Source organism: Corythoichthys intestinalis, chromosome 11 (genome assembly GCF_030265065.1).
Source record: "Corythoichthys intestinalis isolate RoL2023-P3 chromosome 11, ASM3026506v1, whole genome shotgun sequence".
NCBI lineage: Eukaryota > Metazoa > Chordata > Actinopteri > Syngnathiformes > Syngnathidae > Corythoichthys > Corythoichthys intestinalis.
In genome coordinates, this window is record NC_080405.1 from 5,021,936 (window position 1) to 5,037,500 (window position 15,565).

The 15,565-nt window shown below is 46.1% G+C and overlaps 34 non-coding genes across 34 annotated transcripts; all 34 read left to right on the forward strand.

Annotated features, from left to right (window-relative positions):
- The first annotated feature begins 105 nt into the window (after window positions 1-105).
- Window positions 106-224, forward strand: LOC130924684 (5S ribosomal RNA). Its single transcript, XR_009064983.1, has one exon. It is a non-coding gene; the product is annotated as a 5S ribosomal RNA (ribosomal RNA).
- A 313-nt stretch (window positions 225-537) lies between these two features.
- On the forward strand, window positions 538-656 carry LOC130925594 (5S ribosomal RNA). Its single transcript, XR_009065816.1, has one exon. It is a non-coding gene; the product is annotated as a 5S ribosomal RNA (ribosomal RNA).
- A 393-nt stretch (window positions 657-1,049) lies between these two features.
- On the forward strand, window positions 1,050-1,168 carry LOC130925037 (5S ribosomal RNA). Its single transcript, XR_009065328.1, has one exon. It is a non-coding gene; the product is annotated as a 5S ribosomal RNA (ribosomal RNA).
- Window positions 1,169-1,481: 313 nt separating this feature from the next.
- LOC130925065 (5S ribosomal RNA) lies at window positions 1,482-1,600 on the forward strand. The gene has a single exon (XR_009065355.1). It is a non-coding gene; the product is annotated as a 5S ribosomal RNA (ribosomal RNA).
- A 393-nt stretch (window positions 1,601-1,993) lies between these two features.
- On the forward strand, window positions 1,994-2,112 carry LOC130924685 (5S ribosomal RNA). Its single transcript, XR_009064984.1, has one exon. It is a non-coding gene; the product is annotated as a 5S ribosomal RNA (ribosomal RNA).
- Window positions 2,113-2,425: 313 nt separating this feature from the next.
- Window positions 2,426-2,544, forward strand: LOC130925605 (5S ribosomal RNA). Its single transcript, XR_009065817.1, has one exon. It is a non-coding gene; the product is annotated as a 5S ribosomal RNA (ribosomal RNA).
- A 394-nt stretch (window positions 2,545-2,938) lies between these two features.
- LOC130925039 (5S ribosomal RNA) lies at window positions 2,939-3,057 on the forward strand. Its single transcript, XR_009065330.1, has one exon. It is a non-coding gene; the product is annotated as a 5S ribosomal RNA (ribosomal RNA).
- Window positions 3,058-3,370: 313 nt separating this feature from the next.
- Window positions 3,371-3,489, forward strand: LOC130925066 (5S ribosomal RNA). The gene has a single exon (XR_009065356.1). It is a non-coding gene; the product is annotated as a 5S ribosomal RNA (ribosomal RNA).
- Window positions 3,490-3,792: 303 nt separating this feature from the next.
- On the forward strand, window positions 3,793-3,911 carry LOC130925617 (5S ribosomal RNA). Its single transcript, XR_009065818.1, has one exon. It is a non-coding gene; the product is annotated as a 5S ribosomal RNA (ribosomal RNA).
- Window positions 3,912-4,304: 393 nt separating this feature from the next.
- On the forward strand, window positions 4,305-4,423 carry LOC130924686 (5S ribosomal RNA). The gene has a single exon (XR_009064985.1). It is a non-coding gene; the product is annotated as a 5S ribosomal RNA (ribosomal RNA).
- Window positions 4,424-4,736: 313 nt separating this feature from the next.
- LOC130925629 (5S ribosomal RNA) lies at window positions 4,737-4,855 on the forward strand. The gene has a single exon (XR_009065819.1). It is a non-coding gene; the product is annotated as a 5S ribosomal RNA (ribosomal RNA).
- A 393-nt stretch (window positions 4,856-5,248) lies between these two features.
- LOC130925040 (5S ribosomal RNA) lies at window positions 5,249-5,367 on the forward strand. The gene has a single exon (XR_009065331.1). It is a non-coding gene; the product is annotated as a 5S ribosomal RNA (ribosomal RNA).
- A 313-nt stretch (window positions 5,368-5,680) lies between these two features.
- LOC130925414 (5S ribosomal RNA) lies at window positions 5,681-5,799 on the forward strand. The gene has a single exon (XR_009065694.1). It is a non-coding gene; the product is annotated as a 5S ribosomal RNA (ribosomal RNA).
- A 303-nt stretch (window positions 5,800-6,102) lies between these two features.
- LOC130925641 (5S ribosomal RNA) lies at window positions 6,103-6,221 on the forward strand. The gene has a single exon (XR_009065820.1). It is a non-coding gene; the product is annotated as a 5S ribosomal RNA (ribosomal RNA).
- A 303-nt stretch (window positions 6,222-6,524) lies between these two features.
- LOC130925652 (5S ribosomal RNA) lies at window positions 6,525-6,643 on the forward strand. Its single transcript, XR_009065821.1, has one exon. It is a non-coding gene; the product is annotated as a 5S ribosomal RNA (ribosomal RNA).
- A 308-nt stretch (window positions 6,644-6,951) lies between these two features.
- Window positions 6,952-7,070, forward strand: LOC130925664 (5S ribosomal RNA). The gene has a single exon (XR_009065822.1). It is a non-coding gene; the product is annotated as a 5S ribosomal RNA (ribosomal RNA).
- Window positions 7,071-7,463: 393 nt separating this feature from the next.
- On the forward strand, window positions 7,464-7,582 carry LOC130924687 (5S ribosomal RNA). The gene has a single exon (XR_009064986.1). It is a non-coding gene; the product is annotated as a 5S ribosomal RNA (ribosomal RNA).
- Window positions 7,583-7,895: 313 nt separating this feature from the next.
- LOC130925675 (5S ribosomal RNA) lies at window positions 7,896-8,014 on the forward strand. Its single transcript, XR_009065823.1, has one exon. It is a non-coding gene; the product is annotated as a 5S ribosomal RNA (ribosomal RNA).
- A 393-nt stretch (window positions 8,015-8,407) lies between these two features.
- On the forward strand, window positions 8,408-8,526 carry LOC130925294 (5S ribosomal RNA). The gene has a single exon (XR_009065578.1). It is a non-coding gene; the product is annotated as a 5S ribosomal RNA (ribosomal RNA).
- A 313-nt stretch (window positions 8,527-8,839) lies between these two features.
- Window positions 8,840-8,958, forward strand: LOC130925687 (5S ribosomal RNA). Its single transcript, XR_009065824.1, has one exon. It is a non-coding gene; the product is annotated as a 5S ribosomal RNA (ribosomal RNA).
- A 313-nt stretch (window positions 8,959-9,271) lies between these two features.
- On the forward strand, window positions 9,272-9,390 carry LOC130925385 (5S ribosomal RNA). Its single transcript, XR_009065666.1, has one exon. It is a non-coding gene; the product is annotated as a 5S ribosomal RNA (ribosomal RNA).
- Window positions 9,391-9,787: 397 nt separating this feature from the next.
- Window positions 9,788-9,906, forward strand: LOC130924694 (5S ribosomal RNA). Its single transcript, XR_009064993.1, has one exon. It is a non-coding gene; the product is annotated as a 5S ribosomal RNA (ribosomal RNA).
- Window positions 9,907-10,299: 393 nt separating this feature from the next.
- LOC130925699 (5S ribosomal RNA) lies at window positions 10,300-10,418 on the forward strand. The gene has a single exon (XR_009065825.1). It is a non-coding gene; the product is annotated as a 5S ribosomal RNA (ribosomal RNA).
- A 393-nt stretch (window positions 10,419-10,811) lies between these two features.
- On the forward strand, window positions 10,812-10,930 carry LOC130925711 (5S ribosomal RNA). The gene has a single exon (XR_009065827.1). It is a non-coding gene; the product is annotated as a 5S ribosomal RNA (ribosomal RNA).
- A 313-nt stretch (window positions 10,931-11,243) lies between these two features.
- Window positions 11,244-11,362, forward strand: LOC130925359 (5S ribosomal RNA). Its single transcript, XR_009065640.1, has one exon. It is a non-coding gene; the product is annotated as a 5S ribosomal RNA (ribosomal RNA).
- A 313-nt stretch (window positions 11,363-11,675) lies between these two features.
- Window positions 11,676-11,794, forward strand: LOC130925723 (5S ribosomal RNA). The gene has a single exon (XR_009065828.1). It is a non-coding gene; the product is annotated as a 5S ribosomal RNA (ribosomal RNA).
- Window positions 11,795-12,097: 303 nt separating this feature from the next.
- On the forward strand, window positions 12,098-12,216 carry LOC130925734 (5S ribosomal RNA). Its single transcript, XR_009065829.1, has one exon. It is a non-coding gene; the product is annotated as a 5S ribosomal RNA (ribosomal RNA).
- Window positions 12,217-12,519: 303 nt separating this feature from the next.
- On the forward strand, window positions 12,520-12,638 carry LOC130925746 (5S ribosomal RNA). The gene has a single exon (XR_009065831.1). It is a non-coding gene; the product is annotated as a 5S ribosomal RNA (ribosomal RNA).
- Window positions 12,639-12,946: 308 nt separating this feature from the next.
- LOC130925758 (5S ribosomal RNA) lies at window positions 12,947-13,065 on the forward strand. Its single transcript, XR_009065832.1, has one exon. It is a non-coding gene; the product is annotated as a 5S ribosomal RNA (ribosomal RNA).
- Window positions 13,066-13,458: 393 nt separating this feature from the next.
- LOC130924688 (5S ribosomal RNA) lies at window positions 13,459-13,577 on the forward strand. The gene has a single exon (XR_009064987.1). It is a non-coding gene; the product is annotated as a 5S ribosomal RNA (ribosomal RNA).
- Window positions 13,578-13,890: 313 nt separating this feature from the next.
- On the forward strand, window positions 13,891-14,009 carry LOC130925770 (5S ribosomal RNA). Its single transcript, XR_009065834.1, has one exon. It is a non-coding gene; the product is annotated as a 5S ribosomal RNA (ribosomal RNA).
- A 393-nt stretch (window positions 14,010-14,402) lies between these two features.
- On the forward strand, window positions 14,403-14,521 carry LOC130925295 (5S ribosomal RNA). Its single transcript, XR_009065579.1, has one exon. It is a non-coding gene; the product is annotated as a 5S ribosomal RNA (ribosomal RNA).
- Window positions 14,522-14,834: 313 nt separating this feature from the next.
- On the forward strand, window positions 14,835-14,953 carry LOC130925782 (5S ribosomal RNA). Its single transcript, XR_009065836.1, has one exon. It is a non-coding gene; the product is annotated as a 5S ribosomal RNA (ribosomal RNA).
- Window positions 14,954-15,266: 313 nt separating this feature from the next.
- Window positions 15,267-15,385, forward strand: LOC130925386 (5S ribosomal RNA). The gene has a single exon (XR_009065668.1). It is a non-coding gene; the product is annotated as a 5S ribosomal RNA (ribosomal RNA).
- The last annotated feature ends 180 nt before the right edge of the window (window positions 15,386-15,565 follow it).

The following is a 15,565-nucleotide window of genomic DNA, read 5'->3' on the forward strand; positions in this document are numbered from 1 at the left end:
TAGCTATATTTCACAAATTTTGCCAGCTTACGGCCATACTACCCTGAGAACGCCCGATCAGATCTCCTTCGCCTTTTGTATAGCGATATTTCACAAGCTTTGCCAGCTTACGGCCATACTACCCTGAGAACGCCCGATCTCGTCTGATCTCGGTAGCTAAGCAGGGTCGGGCCTGGTTAGTACTTGGATGGGAGACCGCCTGGGAATACCAGGTGCTGTAAGCTTTTTGGTTTATTTCATGACAAAGAAAGAACAGACAGATCTTGTTGGTATCAACTGAGGTCAATGTACTGTCTTGTTAGTTTTGTGGTTGGAGCTCACATTGGGTTGAGTTTGCAGCTCTCGTTTTCACCCAACTCTGTGCGTTTTAAATGGTGATTACCTCGTTAGCTGCCATTGACAGCACGAGATGACCAGACCACTTGAAACCTAACTTCCCTCAGGGAACCTGACTGAACTGAACTGAACTGGTTCGTCTTTTGTACCAGAACAGATCTCCTTCGCCTTTTGTATAGCTATATTTCACAAATTTTGCCAGCTTACGGCCATACTACCCTGAGAACGCCCGATCTCGTCTGATCTCGGAAGCTAAGCAGGGTCGGGCCTGGTTAGTACTTGGATGGGAGACCGCCTGGGAATACCAGGTGCTGTAAGCTTTTTGGTTTATTTCATTAAAAAGAAAGAACAGACAGATCTTGTTGGTATCAATTGAGGTCGATGTATTGTCTTGTTAGTTTTGTGGTTGGAGCTCACATCGGGTTGAGTTTGCAGCTCTCGTTTTCACCCAACTCTGTGCGTTTTAGATGGTGATTACCTCGTTAGCTGCCATTGACAGCACGAGATGACCAGACCACTTGAAACCTAACTTCCCTCAGGGAACCTGACTGAACTGAACTGAACTGGTTCGTCTTTTGTACCAGAACAGATCTCCTTCGCCTTTTGTATAGCTATATTTCACAAATTTTGCCAGCTTACGGCCATACTACCCTGAGAACGCCCGATCAGATCTCCTTCGCCTTTTGTATAGCGATATTTCACAAGCTTTGCCAGCTTACGGCCATACTACCCTGAGAACGCCCGATCTCGTCTGATCTCGGAAGCTAAGCAGGGTCGGGCATGGTTAGTACTTGGATGGGAGACCGCCTGGGAATACCAGGTGCTGTAAGCTTTTTGGTTTATTTCATGACAAAGAAAGAACAGACAGATCTTGTTGGTATCAACTGAGGTCAATGTACTGTCTTGTTAGTTTTGTGGTTGGAGCTCACATTGGGTTGAGTTTGCAGCTCTCGTTTTCACCCAACTCTGTGCGTTTTAAATGGTGATTACCTCGTTAGCTGCCATTGACAGCACGAGATGACCAGACCACTTGAAATCTAATTTCCCTCAGGGAACCTGACTGAACTGAACTGAACTGGTTCGTCTTTTGTACCAGAACACATCTCCTTCGCCTTTTGTATAGCGATATTTCACAAGCTTTGCCAGCTTACGGCCATACTACCCTGAGAACGCCGGATCTCGTCTGATCTCGGAAGCTAAGCAGGGTCGGGCCTGGTTAGTACTTGGATGGGAGACCGCCTGGGAATACCAGGTGCTGTAAGCTTTTTGGTTTATTTCATGACAAAGAAAGAACAGACAGATCTTGTTGGTATCAACCCTGGTCAATGTACTGTCTTGTTAGTTTTGTGGTTGGAGCTCACATTGGGTTGAGTTTGCAGCTCTCGTTTTCACCCAACTCTGTGCGTTTTAAATGGTGATTACCTCGTTAGCTGCCATTGACAGCACGAGATGACCAGACCACTTGAAACCTAACTTCCCTCAGGGAACCTGACTGAACTGAACTGAAGTGGTTCGTCTTTTGTACCAGAACAGATCTCCTTCGCCTTTTGTATAGCTATATTTCACAAATTTTGCCAGCTTACGGCCATACTACCCTGAGAACGCCCGATCAGATCTCCTTCGCCTTTTGTATAGCGATATTTCACAAGCTTTGCCAGCTTACGGCCATACTACCCTGAGAACGCCCGATCTCGTCTGATCTCGGTAGCTAAGCAGGGTCGGGCCTGGTTAGTACTTGGATGGGAGACCGCCTGGGAATACCAGGTGCTGTAAGCTTTTTGGTTTATTTCATGACAAAGAAAGAACAGACAGATCTTGTTGGTATCAACTGAGGTCAATGTACTGTCTTGTTAGTTTTGTGGTTGGAGCTCACATTGGGTTGAGTTTGCAGCTCTCGTTTTCACCCAACTCTGTGCGTTTTAAATGGTGATTACCTCGTTAGCTGCCATTGACAGCACGAGATGACCAGACCACTTGAAACCTAACTTCCCTCAGGGAACCTGACTGAACTGAACTGAACTGGTTCGTCTTTTGTACCAGAACAGATCTCCTTCGCCTTTTGTATAGCTATATTTCACAAAGTTTGCCAGCTTACGGCCATACTACCCTGAGAACGCCCGATCTCGTCTGATCTCGGAAGCTAAGCAGGGTCGGGCCTGGTTAGTACTTGGATGGGAGACCGCCTGGGAATACCAGGTGCTGTAAGCTTTTTGGTTTATTTCATTAAAAAGAAAGAACAGACAGATCTTGTTGGTATCAATTGAGGTCGATGTATTGTCTTTATTAGTTTTGTGGTTGGAGCTCACATCGGGTTGAGTTTGCAGCTCTCGTTTTCACCCAACTCTGTGCGTTTTAGATGGTGATTACCTCGTTAGCTGCCATTGACAGCACGAGATGACCAGACCACTTGAAACCTAACTTCCCTCAGGGAACCTGACTGAACTGAACTGAACTGGTTCGTCTTTTGTACCAGAACAGATCTCCTTCGCCTTTTGTATAGCTATATTTCACAAATTTTGCCAGCTTACGGCCATACTACCCTGAGAACGCCCGATCAGATCTCCTTCGCCTTTTGTATAGCGATATTTCACAAGCTTTGCCAGCTTACGGCCATACTACCCTGAGAACGCCCGATCTCGTCTGATCTCGGAAGCTAAGCAGGGTCGGGCATGGTTAGTACTTGGATGGGAGACCGCCTGGGAATACCAGGTGCTGTAAGCTTTTTGGTTTATTTCATGACAAAGAAAGAACAGACAGATCTTGTTGGTATCAACTGAGGTCAATGTACTGTCTTGTTAGTTTTGTGGTTGGAGCTCACATTGGGTTGAGTTTGCAGCTCTCGTTTTCACCCAACTCTGTGCGTTTTAAATGGTGATTACCTCGTTAGCTGCCATTGACAGCACGAGATGACCAGACCACTTGAAATCTAATTTCCCTCAGGGAACCTGACTGAACTGAACTGAACTGGTTCGTCTTTTGTACCAGAACACATCTCCTTCGCCTTTTGTATAGCGATATTTCACAAGCTTTGCCAGCTTACGGCCATACTACCCTGAGAACGCCGGATCTCGTCTGATCTCGGAAGCTAAGCAGGGTCGGGCCTGGTTAGTACTTGGATGGGAGACCGCCTGGGAATACCAGGTGCTGTAAGCTTTTTGGTTTATTTCATGACAAAGAAAGAACAGACAGATCTTGTTGGTATCAACTGAGGTCAATGTATTGTCTTGTTAGTTTTGTGGTTGGAGCTCACATCGGGTTGAGTTTGTAGCTCTCGTTTTCACGCAACTCTGTGCGTTTTAAATGGTGATTACCTCGTTAGCTGCCATTGACAGCACGAGATGACCAGACCACTTGAAACCTAATTTCACTCAGGGAACCTTACTGAACTGGTTCATCTTTTGTACCAGAACAGATCTCCTTCGCCTTTTGTATAGCTATATTTCACAAATTTTGCCAGCTTACGGCCATACTACCCTGAGAACGCCCGATCTCGTCTGATCTCGGAAGCTAAGCAGGGTCGGGCCTGGTTAGTACTTGGATGGGAGACCGCCTGGGAATACCAGGTGCTGTAAGCTTTTTGGTTTATTTCATGACAAAGAAAGAACGGACAGATCTTGTTGGTATCAACCCTGGTCAATGTACTGTCTTGTTAGTTTTGTGGTTGGAGCTCACATTGGGTTGAGTTTGCAGCTCTCGTTTTCACCCAACTCTGTGCGTTTTAAATGGTGATTACCTCGTTAGCTGCCATTGACAGCACGAGATGACCAGACCACTTGAAACCTAACTTCCCTCAGGGAACCTGACTGAACTGAACTGAAGTGGTTCGTCTTTTGTACCAGAACAGATCTCCTTCGCCTTTTGTATAGCTATATTTCACAAATTTTGCCAGCTTACGGCCATACTACCCTGAGAACGCCCGATCAGATCTCCTTCGCCTTTTGTATAGCGATATTTCACAAGCTTTGCCAGCTTACGGCCATACTACCCTGAGAACGCCCGATCTCGTCTGATCTCGGTAGCTAAGCAGGGTCGGGCCTGGTTAGTACTTGGATGGGAGACCGCCTGGGAATACCAGGTGCTGTAAGCTTTTTGGTTTATTTCATGACAAAGAAAGAACAGACAGATCTTGTTGGTATCAACTGAGGTCAATGTACTGTCTTGTTAGTTTTGTGGTTGGAGCTCACATTGGGTTGAGTTTGCAGCTCTCGTTTTCACCCAACTCTGTGCGTTTTAAATGGTGATTACCTCGTTAGCTGCCATTGACAGCACGAGATGACCAGACCACTTGAAACCTAACTTCCCTCAGGGAACCTGACTGAACTGAACTGAACTGGTTCGTCTTTTGTACCAGAACAGATCTCCTTCGCCTTTTGTATAGCTATATTTCACAAATTTTGCCAGCTTACGGCCATACTACCCTGAGAACGCCCGATCTCGTCTGATCTCGGAAGCTAAGCAGGGTCGGGCCTGGTTAGTACTTGGATGGGAGACCGCCTGGGAATACCAGGTGCTGTAAGCTTTTTGGTTTATTTCATTAAAAAGAAAGAACAGACAGATCTTGTTGGTATCAATTGAGGTCGATGTATTGTCTTGTTAGTTTTGTGGTTGGAGCTCACATCGGGTTGAGTTTGCAGCTCTCGTTTTCACCCAACTCTGTGCGTTTTAGATGGTGATTACCTCGTCAGCTGCCATTGACAGAACGAGATGACCAGACCACTTGAAACCTAACTTCCCTCAGGGAACCTGACTGAACTGAACTGAACTGGTTCGTCTTTTGTACCAGAACAGATCTCCTTCGCCTTTTGTATAGCTATATTTCACAAATTTTGCCAGCTTACGGCCATACTACCCTGAGAACGCCCGATCAGATCTCCTTCGCCTTTTGTATAGCGATATTTCACAAGCTTTGCCAGCTTACGGCCATACTACCCTGAGAACGCCCGATCTCGTCTGATCTCGGAAGCTAAGCAGGGTCGGGCATGGTTAGTACTTGGATGGGAGACCGCCTGGGAATACCAGGTGCTGTAAGCTTTTTGGTTTATTTCATGACAAAGAAAGAACAGACAGATCTTGTTGGTATCAACTGAGGTCAATGTACTGTCTTGTTAGTTTTGTGGTTGGAGCTCACATTGGGTTGAGTTTGCAGCTCTCGTTTTCACCCAACTCTGTGCGTTTTAAATGGTGATTACCTCGTTAGCTGCCATTGACAGCACGAGATGACCAGACCACTTGAAATCTAATTTCCCTCAGGGAACCTGACTGAACTGAACTGAACTGGTTCGTCTTTTGTACCAGAACACATCTCCTTCGCCTTTTGTATAGCGATATTTCACAAGCTTTGCCAGCTTACGGCCATACTACCCTGAGAAAGCCGGATCTCGTCTGATCTCGGAAGCTAAGCAGGGTCGGGCCTGGTTAGTACTTGGATGGGAGACCGCCTGGGAATACCAGGTGCTGTAAGCTTTTTGGTTTATTTCATGACAAAGAAAGAACAGACAGATCTTGTTGGTATCAACTGAGGTCAATGTATTGTCTTGTTAGTTTTGTGGTTGGAGCTCACATCGGGTTGAGTTTGCAGCTCTCGTTTTCACGCAACTCTGTGCGTTTTAAATGGTGATTACCTCGTTAGCTGCCATTGACAGCACGAGATGACCAGACCACTTGAAACCTAATTTCACTCAGGGAACCTTACTGAACTGGTTCATCTTTTGTACCAGAACAGATCTCCTTCGCCTTTTGTATAGCTATATTTCACAAATTTTGCCAGCTTACGGCCATACTACCCTGAGAACGCCCGATCTCGTCTGATCTCGGAAGCTAAGCAGGGTCGGGCCTGGTTAGTACTTGGATGGGAGACCGCCTGGGAATACCAGGTGCTGTAAGCTTTTTGGTTTATTTCATGACAAAGAAAGAACGGACAGATCTTGTTGGTATCAACCCTGGTCAATGTACTGTCTTGTTAGTTTTGTGGTTGGAGCTCACATTGGGTTGAGTTTGCAGCTCTCGTTTTCACCCAACTCTGTGCGTTTTAAATGGTGATTACCTCGTTAGCTGCCATTGACAGCACGAGATGACCAGACCACTTGAAACCTAACTTCCCTCAGGGAACCTGACTTAACTGGTTCATCTTTTGTACCAGAACAGATCTCCTTCGCCTTTTGTATAGCTATATTTCACAAGCTTTGCCAGCTTACGGCCATACTACCCTGAGAACGCCCGATCTCGTCTGATCTCGGAAGCTAAGCAGGGTCGGGCCTGGTTAGTACTTGGATGGGAGACCGCCTGGGAATACCAGGTGCTGTAAGCTTTTTGGTTTATTTCATGACAAAGAAAGAACAGACAGATCTTGTTGGTATCAACTGAGGTCAATGTACTGTCTTGTTAGTTTTGTGGTTGGAGCTCACATTTGGTTGAGTTTGCAGCTCTCGTTTTCACCCAACTCTGTGCGTTTTAGATGGTGATTACCTCGTTAGCTGCCATTGACAGCACGAGATGACCAGACCACTTGAAACCTAACTTCCCTCAGGGAACCTGACTGAACTGAACTGGTTCGTCTTTTGTACCAGAACAGATCTCCTTCGCCTTTTGTATAGCTATATTTCACAAATTTTGCCAGCTTACGGCCATACTACCCTGAGAACGCCCGATCTCGTCTGATCTCGGAAGCTAAGCAGGGTCGGGCCTGGTTAGTACTTGGATGGGAGACCGCCTGGGAATACCAGGTGCTGTAAGCTTTTTGGTTTATTTCATTAAAAAGAAAGAACAGACAGATCTTGTTGGTATCAACTGAGGTCGATGTATTGTCCTGTTAGTTTTGTGGTTGGAGCTCACATCGGGTTGAGTTTGCAGCTCTCGTTTTCACCCAACTCTGTGCGTTTTAGATGGTGATTACCTCGTTAGCTGCCATTGACAGCACGAGATGACCAGACCACTTGAAACCTAACTTCCCTAAGGGAACCTGACTGAACTGAACTGAACTGGTTCGTCTTTTGTACCAGAACAGATCTCCTTCGCCTTTTGTATAGCTATATTTCACAAATTTTGCCAGCTTACGGCCATACTACCCTGAGAACGCCCGATCAGATCTCCTTCGCCTTTTGTATAGCGATATTTCACAAGCTTTGCCAGCTTACGGCCATACTACCCTGAGAACGCCCGATCTCGTCTGATCTCGGTAGCTAAGCAGGGTCGGGCCTGGTTAGTACTTGGATGGGAGACCGCCTGGGAATACCAGGTGCTGTAAGCTTTTTGGTTTATTTCATGACAAAGAAAGAACAGACAGATCTTGTTGGTATCAACTGAGGTCAATGTACTGTCTTGTTAGTTTTGTGGTTGGAGCTCACATTGGGTTGAGTTTGCAGCTCTCGTTTTCACCCAACTCTGTGCGTTTTAAATGGTGATTACCTCGTTAGCTGCCATTGACAGCACGAGATGACCAGACCACTTGAAACCTAACTTCCCTCAGGGAACCTGACTGAACTGAACTGAACTGGTTCGTCTTTTGTACCAGAACAGATCTCCTTCGCCTTTTGTATAGCTATATTTCACAAATTTTGCCAGCTTACGGCCATACTACCCTGAGAACGCCCGATCTCGTCTGATCTCGGAAGCTAAGCAGGGTCGGGCCTGGTTAGTACTTGGATGGGAGACCGCCTGGGAATACCAGGTGCTGTAAGCTTTTTGGTTTATTTCATTAAAAAGAAAGAACAGACAGATCTTGTTGGTATCAACTGAGGTCGATGTATTGTCTTGTTAGTTTTGTGGTTGGAGCTCACATCGGGTTGAGTTTGCAGCTCTCGTTTTCACCCAACTCTGTGCGTTTTAGATGGTGATTACCTCGTTAGCTGCCATTGACAGCACGAGATGACCAGACCACTTGAAACCTAACTTCCCTCAGGGAACCTGACTGAACTGAACTGAACTGGTTCGTCTTTTGTACCAGAACAGATCTCCTTCGCCTTTTGTATAGCTATATTTCACAAATTTTGCCAGCTTACGGCCATACTACCCTGAGAACGCCCGATCAGATCTCCTTCGCCTTTTGTATAGCGATATTTCACAAGCTTTGCCAGCTTACGGCCATACTACCCTGAGAACGCCTGATCTCGTCTGATCTCGGAAGCTAAGCAGGGTCGGGCATGGTTAGTACTTGGATGGGAGACCGCCTGGGAATACCAGGTGCTGTAAGCTTTTTGGTTTATTTCATGACAAAGAAAGAACAGACAGATCTTGTTGGTATCAACTGAGGTCAATGTACTGTCTTGTTAGTTTTGTGGTTGGAGCTCACATTGGGTTGAGTTTGCAGCTCTCGTTTTCACCCAACTCTGTGCGTTTTAAATGGTGATTACCTCGTTAGCTGCCATTGCCAGCACGAGATGACCAGACCACTTGAAATCTAATTTCCCTCAGGGAACCTGACTGAACTGAACTGAACTGGTTCGTCTTTTGTAACAGAACACATCTCCTTCGCCTTTTGTATAGCTATATTTCACAAATTTTGCCAGCTTACGGCCATACTACCCTGAGAACGCCCGATCTCGTCTGATCTCGGAAGCTAAGCAGGGTCGGGCCTGGTTAGTACTTGGATGGGAGACCGCCTGGGAATACCAGGTGCTGTAAGCTTTTTGGTTTATTTCATGACAAAGAAAGAACAGACAGATCTTGTTGGTATCAACTGAGGTCAATGTACTGTCTTGTTAGTTTTGTGGTTGGAGCTCACATTTGGTTGAGTTTGCAGCTCTCGTTGTCACCCAACTCTGTGCGTTTTAGATGGTGATTACCTCGTTAGCTGCCATTGACAGCACGAGATGACCAGACCACTTGAAACCTAACTTTCCTCAGGGAACCTGACTGAACTGAACTGAACTGGTTCGTCTTTTGTACCAGAACAGATCTCCTTCGCCTTTTGTATAGCTATATTTCACAAATTTTGCCAGCTTACGGCCATACTACCCTGAGAACGCCCGATCTCGTCTGATCTCAGAAGCTAAGAAGGGTCGGGCCTGGTTAGTACTTGGATGGGAGACCGCCTGGGAATACCAGGTGCTGTAAGCTTTTTGGTTTATTTCATGACAAAGAAAGAACAGGCAGATCTTGTTGGTATCAACTGAGGTCAATGTATTGTCTTGTTAGTTTTGTGGTTGGAGCTCACATTGGGTTGAGTTTGCAGCTATCGTTTTCACCCAACTCTGTGCGTTTTAAATGGTGATTACCTCGTTAGCTGCCATTGACAGCACGAGATGACCAGACCATTTGAAACCTAATTTCCCTCAGGGAACCTTACTGAACTGAACTGAAATGAACTGGTTCGTCTTTTGTACCAGAACAGATCTCATTCCCCTTTGTATAGCTATATTTCACAAGTTTTGCCAGCTTACGGCCATACTACCCTGAGAACGCCCGATCAGATCTCCTTCGCCTTTTGTATAGCGATATTTCACAAGCTTTGCCAGCTTACGGCCATACTACCCTGAGAATGCCCGATCTCGTCTGATCTCGGAAGCTAAGCAGGGTCGGGCCTGGTTAGTACTTGGATGGGAGACCGCCTGGGAATACCAGGTGCTGTAAGCTTTTTGGTTTATTTCATGACAAAGAAAGAACAGACAGATCTTTTTGGTATCAACTGAGGTCAATGTACTGTCTTGTTAGTTTTGTGGTTGGAGCTCACATTTGGTTGAGTTTGCAGCTCTCGTTGTCACCCAACTCTGTGCGTTTTAGATGGTGATTACCTCGTTAGCTGCCATTGACAGCACGAGATGACCAGACCACTTGAAACCTAACTTTCCTCAGGGAACCTGACTGAACTGAACTGAACTGGTTCGTCTTTTGTACCAGAACAGATCTCCTTCGCCTTTTGTATAGCTATATTTCACAAATTTTGCCAGCTTACGGCCATACTACCCTGAGAACGCCCGATCAGATCTCCTTCGCCTTTTGTATAGCGATATTTCACAAGCTTTGCCAGCTTACGGCCATACTACCCTGAGAACGCCCGATCTCGTCTGATCTCGGAAGCTAAGCAGGGTCGGGCCTGGTTAGTACTTGGATGGGAGACCGCCTGGGAATACCAGGTGCTGTAAGCTTTTTGGTTTATTTCATTAAAAAGAAAGAACAGACAGATCTTGTTGGTATCAACTGAGGTCGATGTACTGTCTTGTTAGTTTTGTGGTTGGAGCTCACATCGGGTTGAGTTTGCAGCTCTCGTTTTCACCCAACTCTGTGCGTTTTAGATGGTGATTACCTCGTTAGCTGCCATTGACAGCACGAGATGACCAGACCACTTGAAACCTAACTTCCCTCAGGGAACCTGACTGAACTGAACTGAACTGGTTCGTCTTTTGTACCAGAACAGATCTCCTTCGCCTTTTGTATAGCTATATTTCACAAATTTTGCCAGCTTACGGCCATACTACCCTGAGAACGCCCGATCAGATCTCCTTCACCTTTTGTATAGCGATATTTCACAAGCTTTGCCAGCTTACGGCCATACTACCCTGAGAACGCCCGATCTCGTCTGATCTCGGAAGCTAAGCAGGGTCGGGCCTGGTTAGTACTTGGATGGGAGACCGCCTGGGAATACCAGGTGCTGTAAGCTTTTTGGTTTATTTCATGACAAAGAAAGAACAGACAGATCTTGTTGGTATCAACTGAGGTCAATGTACTGTCTTGTTAGTTTTGTGGTTGGAGCTCACATTGGGTTGAGTTTGCAGCTCTCGTTTTCACCCAACTCTGTGCGTTTTAAATGGTGATTACCTCGTTAGCTGCCATTGACAGCACGAGATGACCAGACCACTTGAAATCTAATTTCCCTCAGGGAACCTGACTGAACTGAACTGAACTGGTTCGTCTTTTGTACCAGAACACATCTCCTTCGCCTTTTGTATAGCTATATTTCACAAATTTTGCCAGCTTACGGCCATACTACCCTGAGAACGCCGGATCTCGTCTGATCTTGGAAGCTAAGCAGGGTCGGGCCTGGTTAGTACTTGGATGGGAGACCGCCTGGGAATACCAGGTGCTGTAAGCTTTTTGGTTTATTTCATGAAAAAGAAAGAACAGACAGATCTTGTTGGTATCAACTGAGGTCAATGTACTGTCTTGTTAGTTTTGTGGTTGGAGCTCACATTTGGTTGAGTTTGCAGCTCTCGTTTTCACCCAACTCTGTGCGTTTTAGATGGTGATTACCTCGTTAGCTGCCATTGACAGCACGAGATGACCAGACCACTTGAAACATAACTTCCCTCAGGGAACCTGACTGAACTGAACTGAACTGGTTCGTCTTTTGTACCAGAACAGATCTCCTTCGCCTTTTGTATAGCTATATTTCACAAATTTTGCCAGCTTACGGCCATACTACCCTGAGAACGCCCGATCTCGTCTGATCTCGGAAGCTAAGCAGGGTCGGGCCTGGTTAGTACTTGGATGGGAGACCGCCTGGGAATACCAGGTGCTGTAAGCTTTTTGGTTTATTTCATTAAAAAGAAAGAACAGACAGATCTTGTTGGTATCAACTGAGGTCAATGTATTGTCTTGTTAGTTTTGTGGTTGGAGCTCACATCGGGTTGAGTTTGCAGCTCTCGTTTTCACGCAACTCTGTGCGTTTTAAATGGTGATTACCTCGTTAGCTGCCATTGACAGCACGAGATGACCAGACCACTTGAAACCTAATTTCACTCAGGGAACCTTACTGAACTGGTTCATCTTTTGTACCAGAACAGATCTCCTTCGCCTTTTGTATAGCTATATTTCACAAATTTTGCCAGCTTACGGCCATACTACCCTGAGAACGCCCGATCTCGTCTGATCTCGGAAGCTAAGCAGGGTCGGGCCTGGTTAGTACTTGGATGGGAGACCGCCTGGGAATACCAGGTGCTGTAAGCTTTTTGGTTTATTTCATGACAAAGAAAGAACGGACAGATCTTGTTGGTATCAACCCTGGTCAATGTACTGTCTTGTTAGTTTTGTGGTTGGAGCTCACATTGGGTTGAGTTTGCAGCTCTCGTTTTCACCCAACTCTGTGCGTTTTAAATGGTGATTACCTCGTTAGCTGCCATTGACAGCACGAGATGACCAGACCACTTGAAACCTAACTTCCCTCAGGGAACCTGACTGAACTGGTTCATCTTTTGTACCAGAACAGATCTCCTTCGCCTTTTGTATAGCTATATTTCACAAGCTTTGCCAGCTTACGGCCATACTACCCTGAGAACGCCCGATCTCGTCTGATCTCGGAAGCTAAGCAGGGTCGGGCCTGGTTAGTACTTGGATGGGAGACCGCCTGGGAATACCAGGTGCTGTAAGCTTTTTGGTTTATTTCATGACAAAGAAAGAACAGACAGATCTTGTTGGTATCAACTGAGGTCAATGTACTGTCTTGTTAGTTTTGTGGTTGGAGCTCACATTTGGTTGAGTTTGCAGCTCTCGTTTTCACCCAACTCTGTGCGTTTTAGATGGTGATTACCTCGTTAGCTGCCATTGACAGCACGAGATGACCAGACCACTTGAAACCTAACTTCCCTCAGGGAACCTGACTGAACTGAACTGGTTCGTCTTTTGTACCAGAACAGATCTCCTTCGCCTTTTGTATAGCTATATTTCACAAATTTTGCCAGCTTACGGCCATACTACCCTGAGAACGCCCGATCTCGTCTGATCTCGGAAGCTAAGCAGGGTCGGGCCTGGTTAGTACTTGGATGGGAGACCGCCTGGGAATACCAGGTGCTGTAAGCTTTTTGGTTTATTTCATTAAAAAGAAAGAACAGACAGATCTTGTTGGTATCAACTGAGGTCGATGTATTGTCCTGTTAGTTTTGTGGTTGGAGCTCACATCGGGTTGAGTTTGCAGCTCTCGTTTTCACCCAACTCTGTGCGTTTTAGATGGTGATTACCTCGTTAGCTGCCATTGACAGCACGAGATGACCAGACCACTTGAAACCTAACTTCCCTAAGGGAACCTGACTGAACTGAACTGAACTGGTTCGTCTTTTGTACCAGAACAGATCTCCTTCGCCTTTTGTATAGCTATATTTCACAAATTTTGCCAGCTTACGGCCATACTACCCTGAGAACGCCCGATCAGATCTCCTTCGCCTTTTGTATAGCGATATTTCACAAGCTTTGCCAGCTTACGGCCATACTACCCTGAGAACGCCCGATCTCGTCTGATCTCGGTAGCTAAGCAGGGTCGGGCCTGGTTAGTACTTGGATGGGAGACCGCCTGGGAATACCAGGTGCTGTAAGCTTTTTGGTTTATTTCATGACAAAGAAAGAACAGACAGATCTTGTTGGTATCAACTGAGGTCAATGTACTGTCTTGTTAGTTTTGTGGTTGGAGCTCACATTGGGTTGAGTTTGCAGCTCTCGTTTTCACCCAACTCTGTGCGTTTTAAATGGTGATTACCTCGTTAGCTGCCATTGACAGCACGAGATGACCAGACCACTTGAAACCTAACTTCCCTCAGGGAACCTGACTGAACTGAACTGAACTGGTTCGTCTTTTGTACCAGAACAGATCTCCTTCGCCTTTTGTATAGCTATATTTCACAAATTTTGCCAGCTTACGGCCATACTACCCTGAGAACGCCCGATCTCGTCTGATCTCGGAAGCTAAGCAGGGTCGGGCCTGGTTAGTACTTGGATGGGAGACCGCCTGGGAATACCAGGTGCTGTAAGCTTTTTGGTTTATTTCATTAAAAAGAAAGAACAGACAGATCTTGTTGGTATCAACTGAGGTCGATGTATTGTCTTGTTAGTTTTGTGGTTGGAGCTCACATCGGGTTGAGTTTGCAGCTCTCGTTTTCACCCAACTCTGTGCGTTTTAGATGGTGATTACCTCGTTAGCTGCCATTGACAGCACGAGATGACCAGACCACTTGAAACCTAACTTCCCTCAGGGAACCTGACTGAACTGAACTGAACTGGTTCGTCTTTTGTACCAGAACAGATCTCCTTCGCCTTTTGTATAGCTATATTTCACAAATTTTGCCAGCTTACGGCCATACTACCCTGAGAACGCCCGATCAGATCTCCTTCGCCTTTTGTATAGCGATATTTCACAAGCTTTGCCAGCTTACGGCCATACTACCCTGAGAACGCCTGATCTCGTCTGATCTCGGAAGCTAAGCAGGGTCGGGCATGGTTAGTACTTGGATGGGAGACCGCCTGGGAATACCAGGTGCTGTAAGCTTTTTGGTTTATTTCATGACAAAGAAAGAACAGACAGATCTTGTTGGTATCAACTGAGGTCAATGGACTGTCTTGTTAGTTTTGTGGTTGGAGCTCACATTGGGTTGAGTTTGCAGCTCTCGTTTTCACCCAACTCTGTGCGTTTTAAATGGTGATTACCTCGTTAGCTGCCATTGCCAGCACGAGATGACCAGACCACTTGAAATCTAATTTCCCTCAGGGAACCTGACTGAACTGAACTGAACTGGTTCGTCTTTTGTACCAGAACACATCTCCTTCGCCTTTTGTATAGCTATATTTCACAAATTTTGCCAGCTTACGGCCATACTACCCTGAGAACGCCCGATCTCGTCTGATCTCGGAAGCTAAGCAGGGTCGGGCCTGGTTAGTACTTGGATGGGAGACCGCCTGGGAATACCAGGTGCTGTAAGCTTTTTGGTTTATTTCATGACAAAGAAAGAACAGACAGATCTTGTTGGTATCAACTGAGGTCAATGTACTGTCTTGTTAGTTTTGTGGTTGGAGCTCACATTTGGTTGAGTTTGCAGCTCTCGTTGTCACCCAACTCTGTGCGTTTTAGATGGTGATTACCTCGTTAGCTGCCATTGACAGCACGAGATGACCAGACCACTTGAAACCTAACTTTCCTCAGGGAACCTGACTGAACTGAACTGAACTGGTTCGTCTTTTGTACCAGAACAGATCTCCTTCGCCTTTTGTATAGCTATATTTCACAAATTTTGCCAGCTTACGGCCATACTACCCTGAGAACGCCCGATCTCGTCTGATCTCAGAAGCTAAGAAGGGTCGGGCCTGGTTAGTACTTGGATGGGAGACCGCCTGGGAATACCAGGTGCTGTAAGCTTTTTGGTTTATTTCATGACAAAGAAAGAACAGGCAGATCTTGTTGGTATCAACTGAGGTCAATGTATTGTCTTGTTAGTTTTGTGGTTGGAGCTCACATTGGGTTGAGTTTGCAGCTATCGTTTTCACCCAACTCTGTGCGTTTTAAATGGTGATTACCTCGTTAGCTGCCATTGGCAGC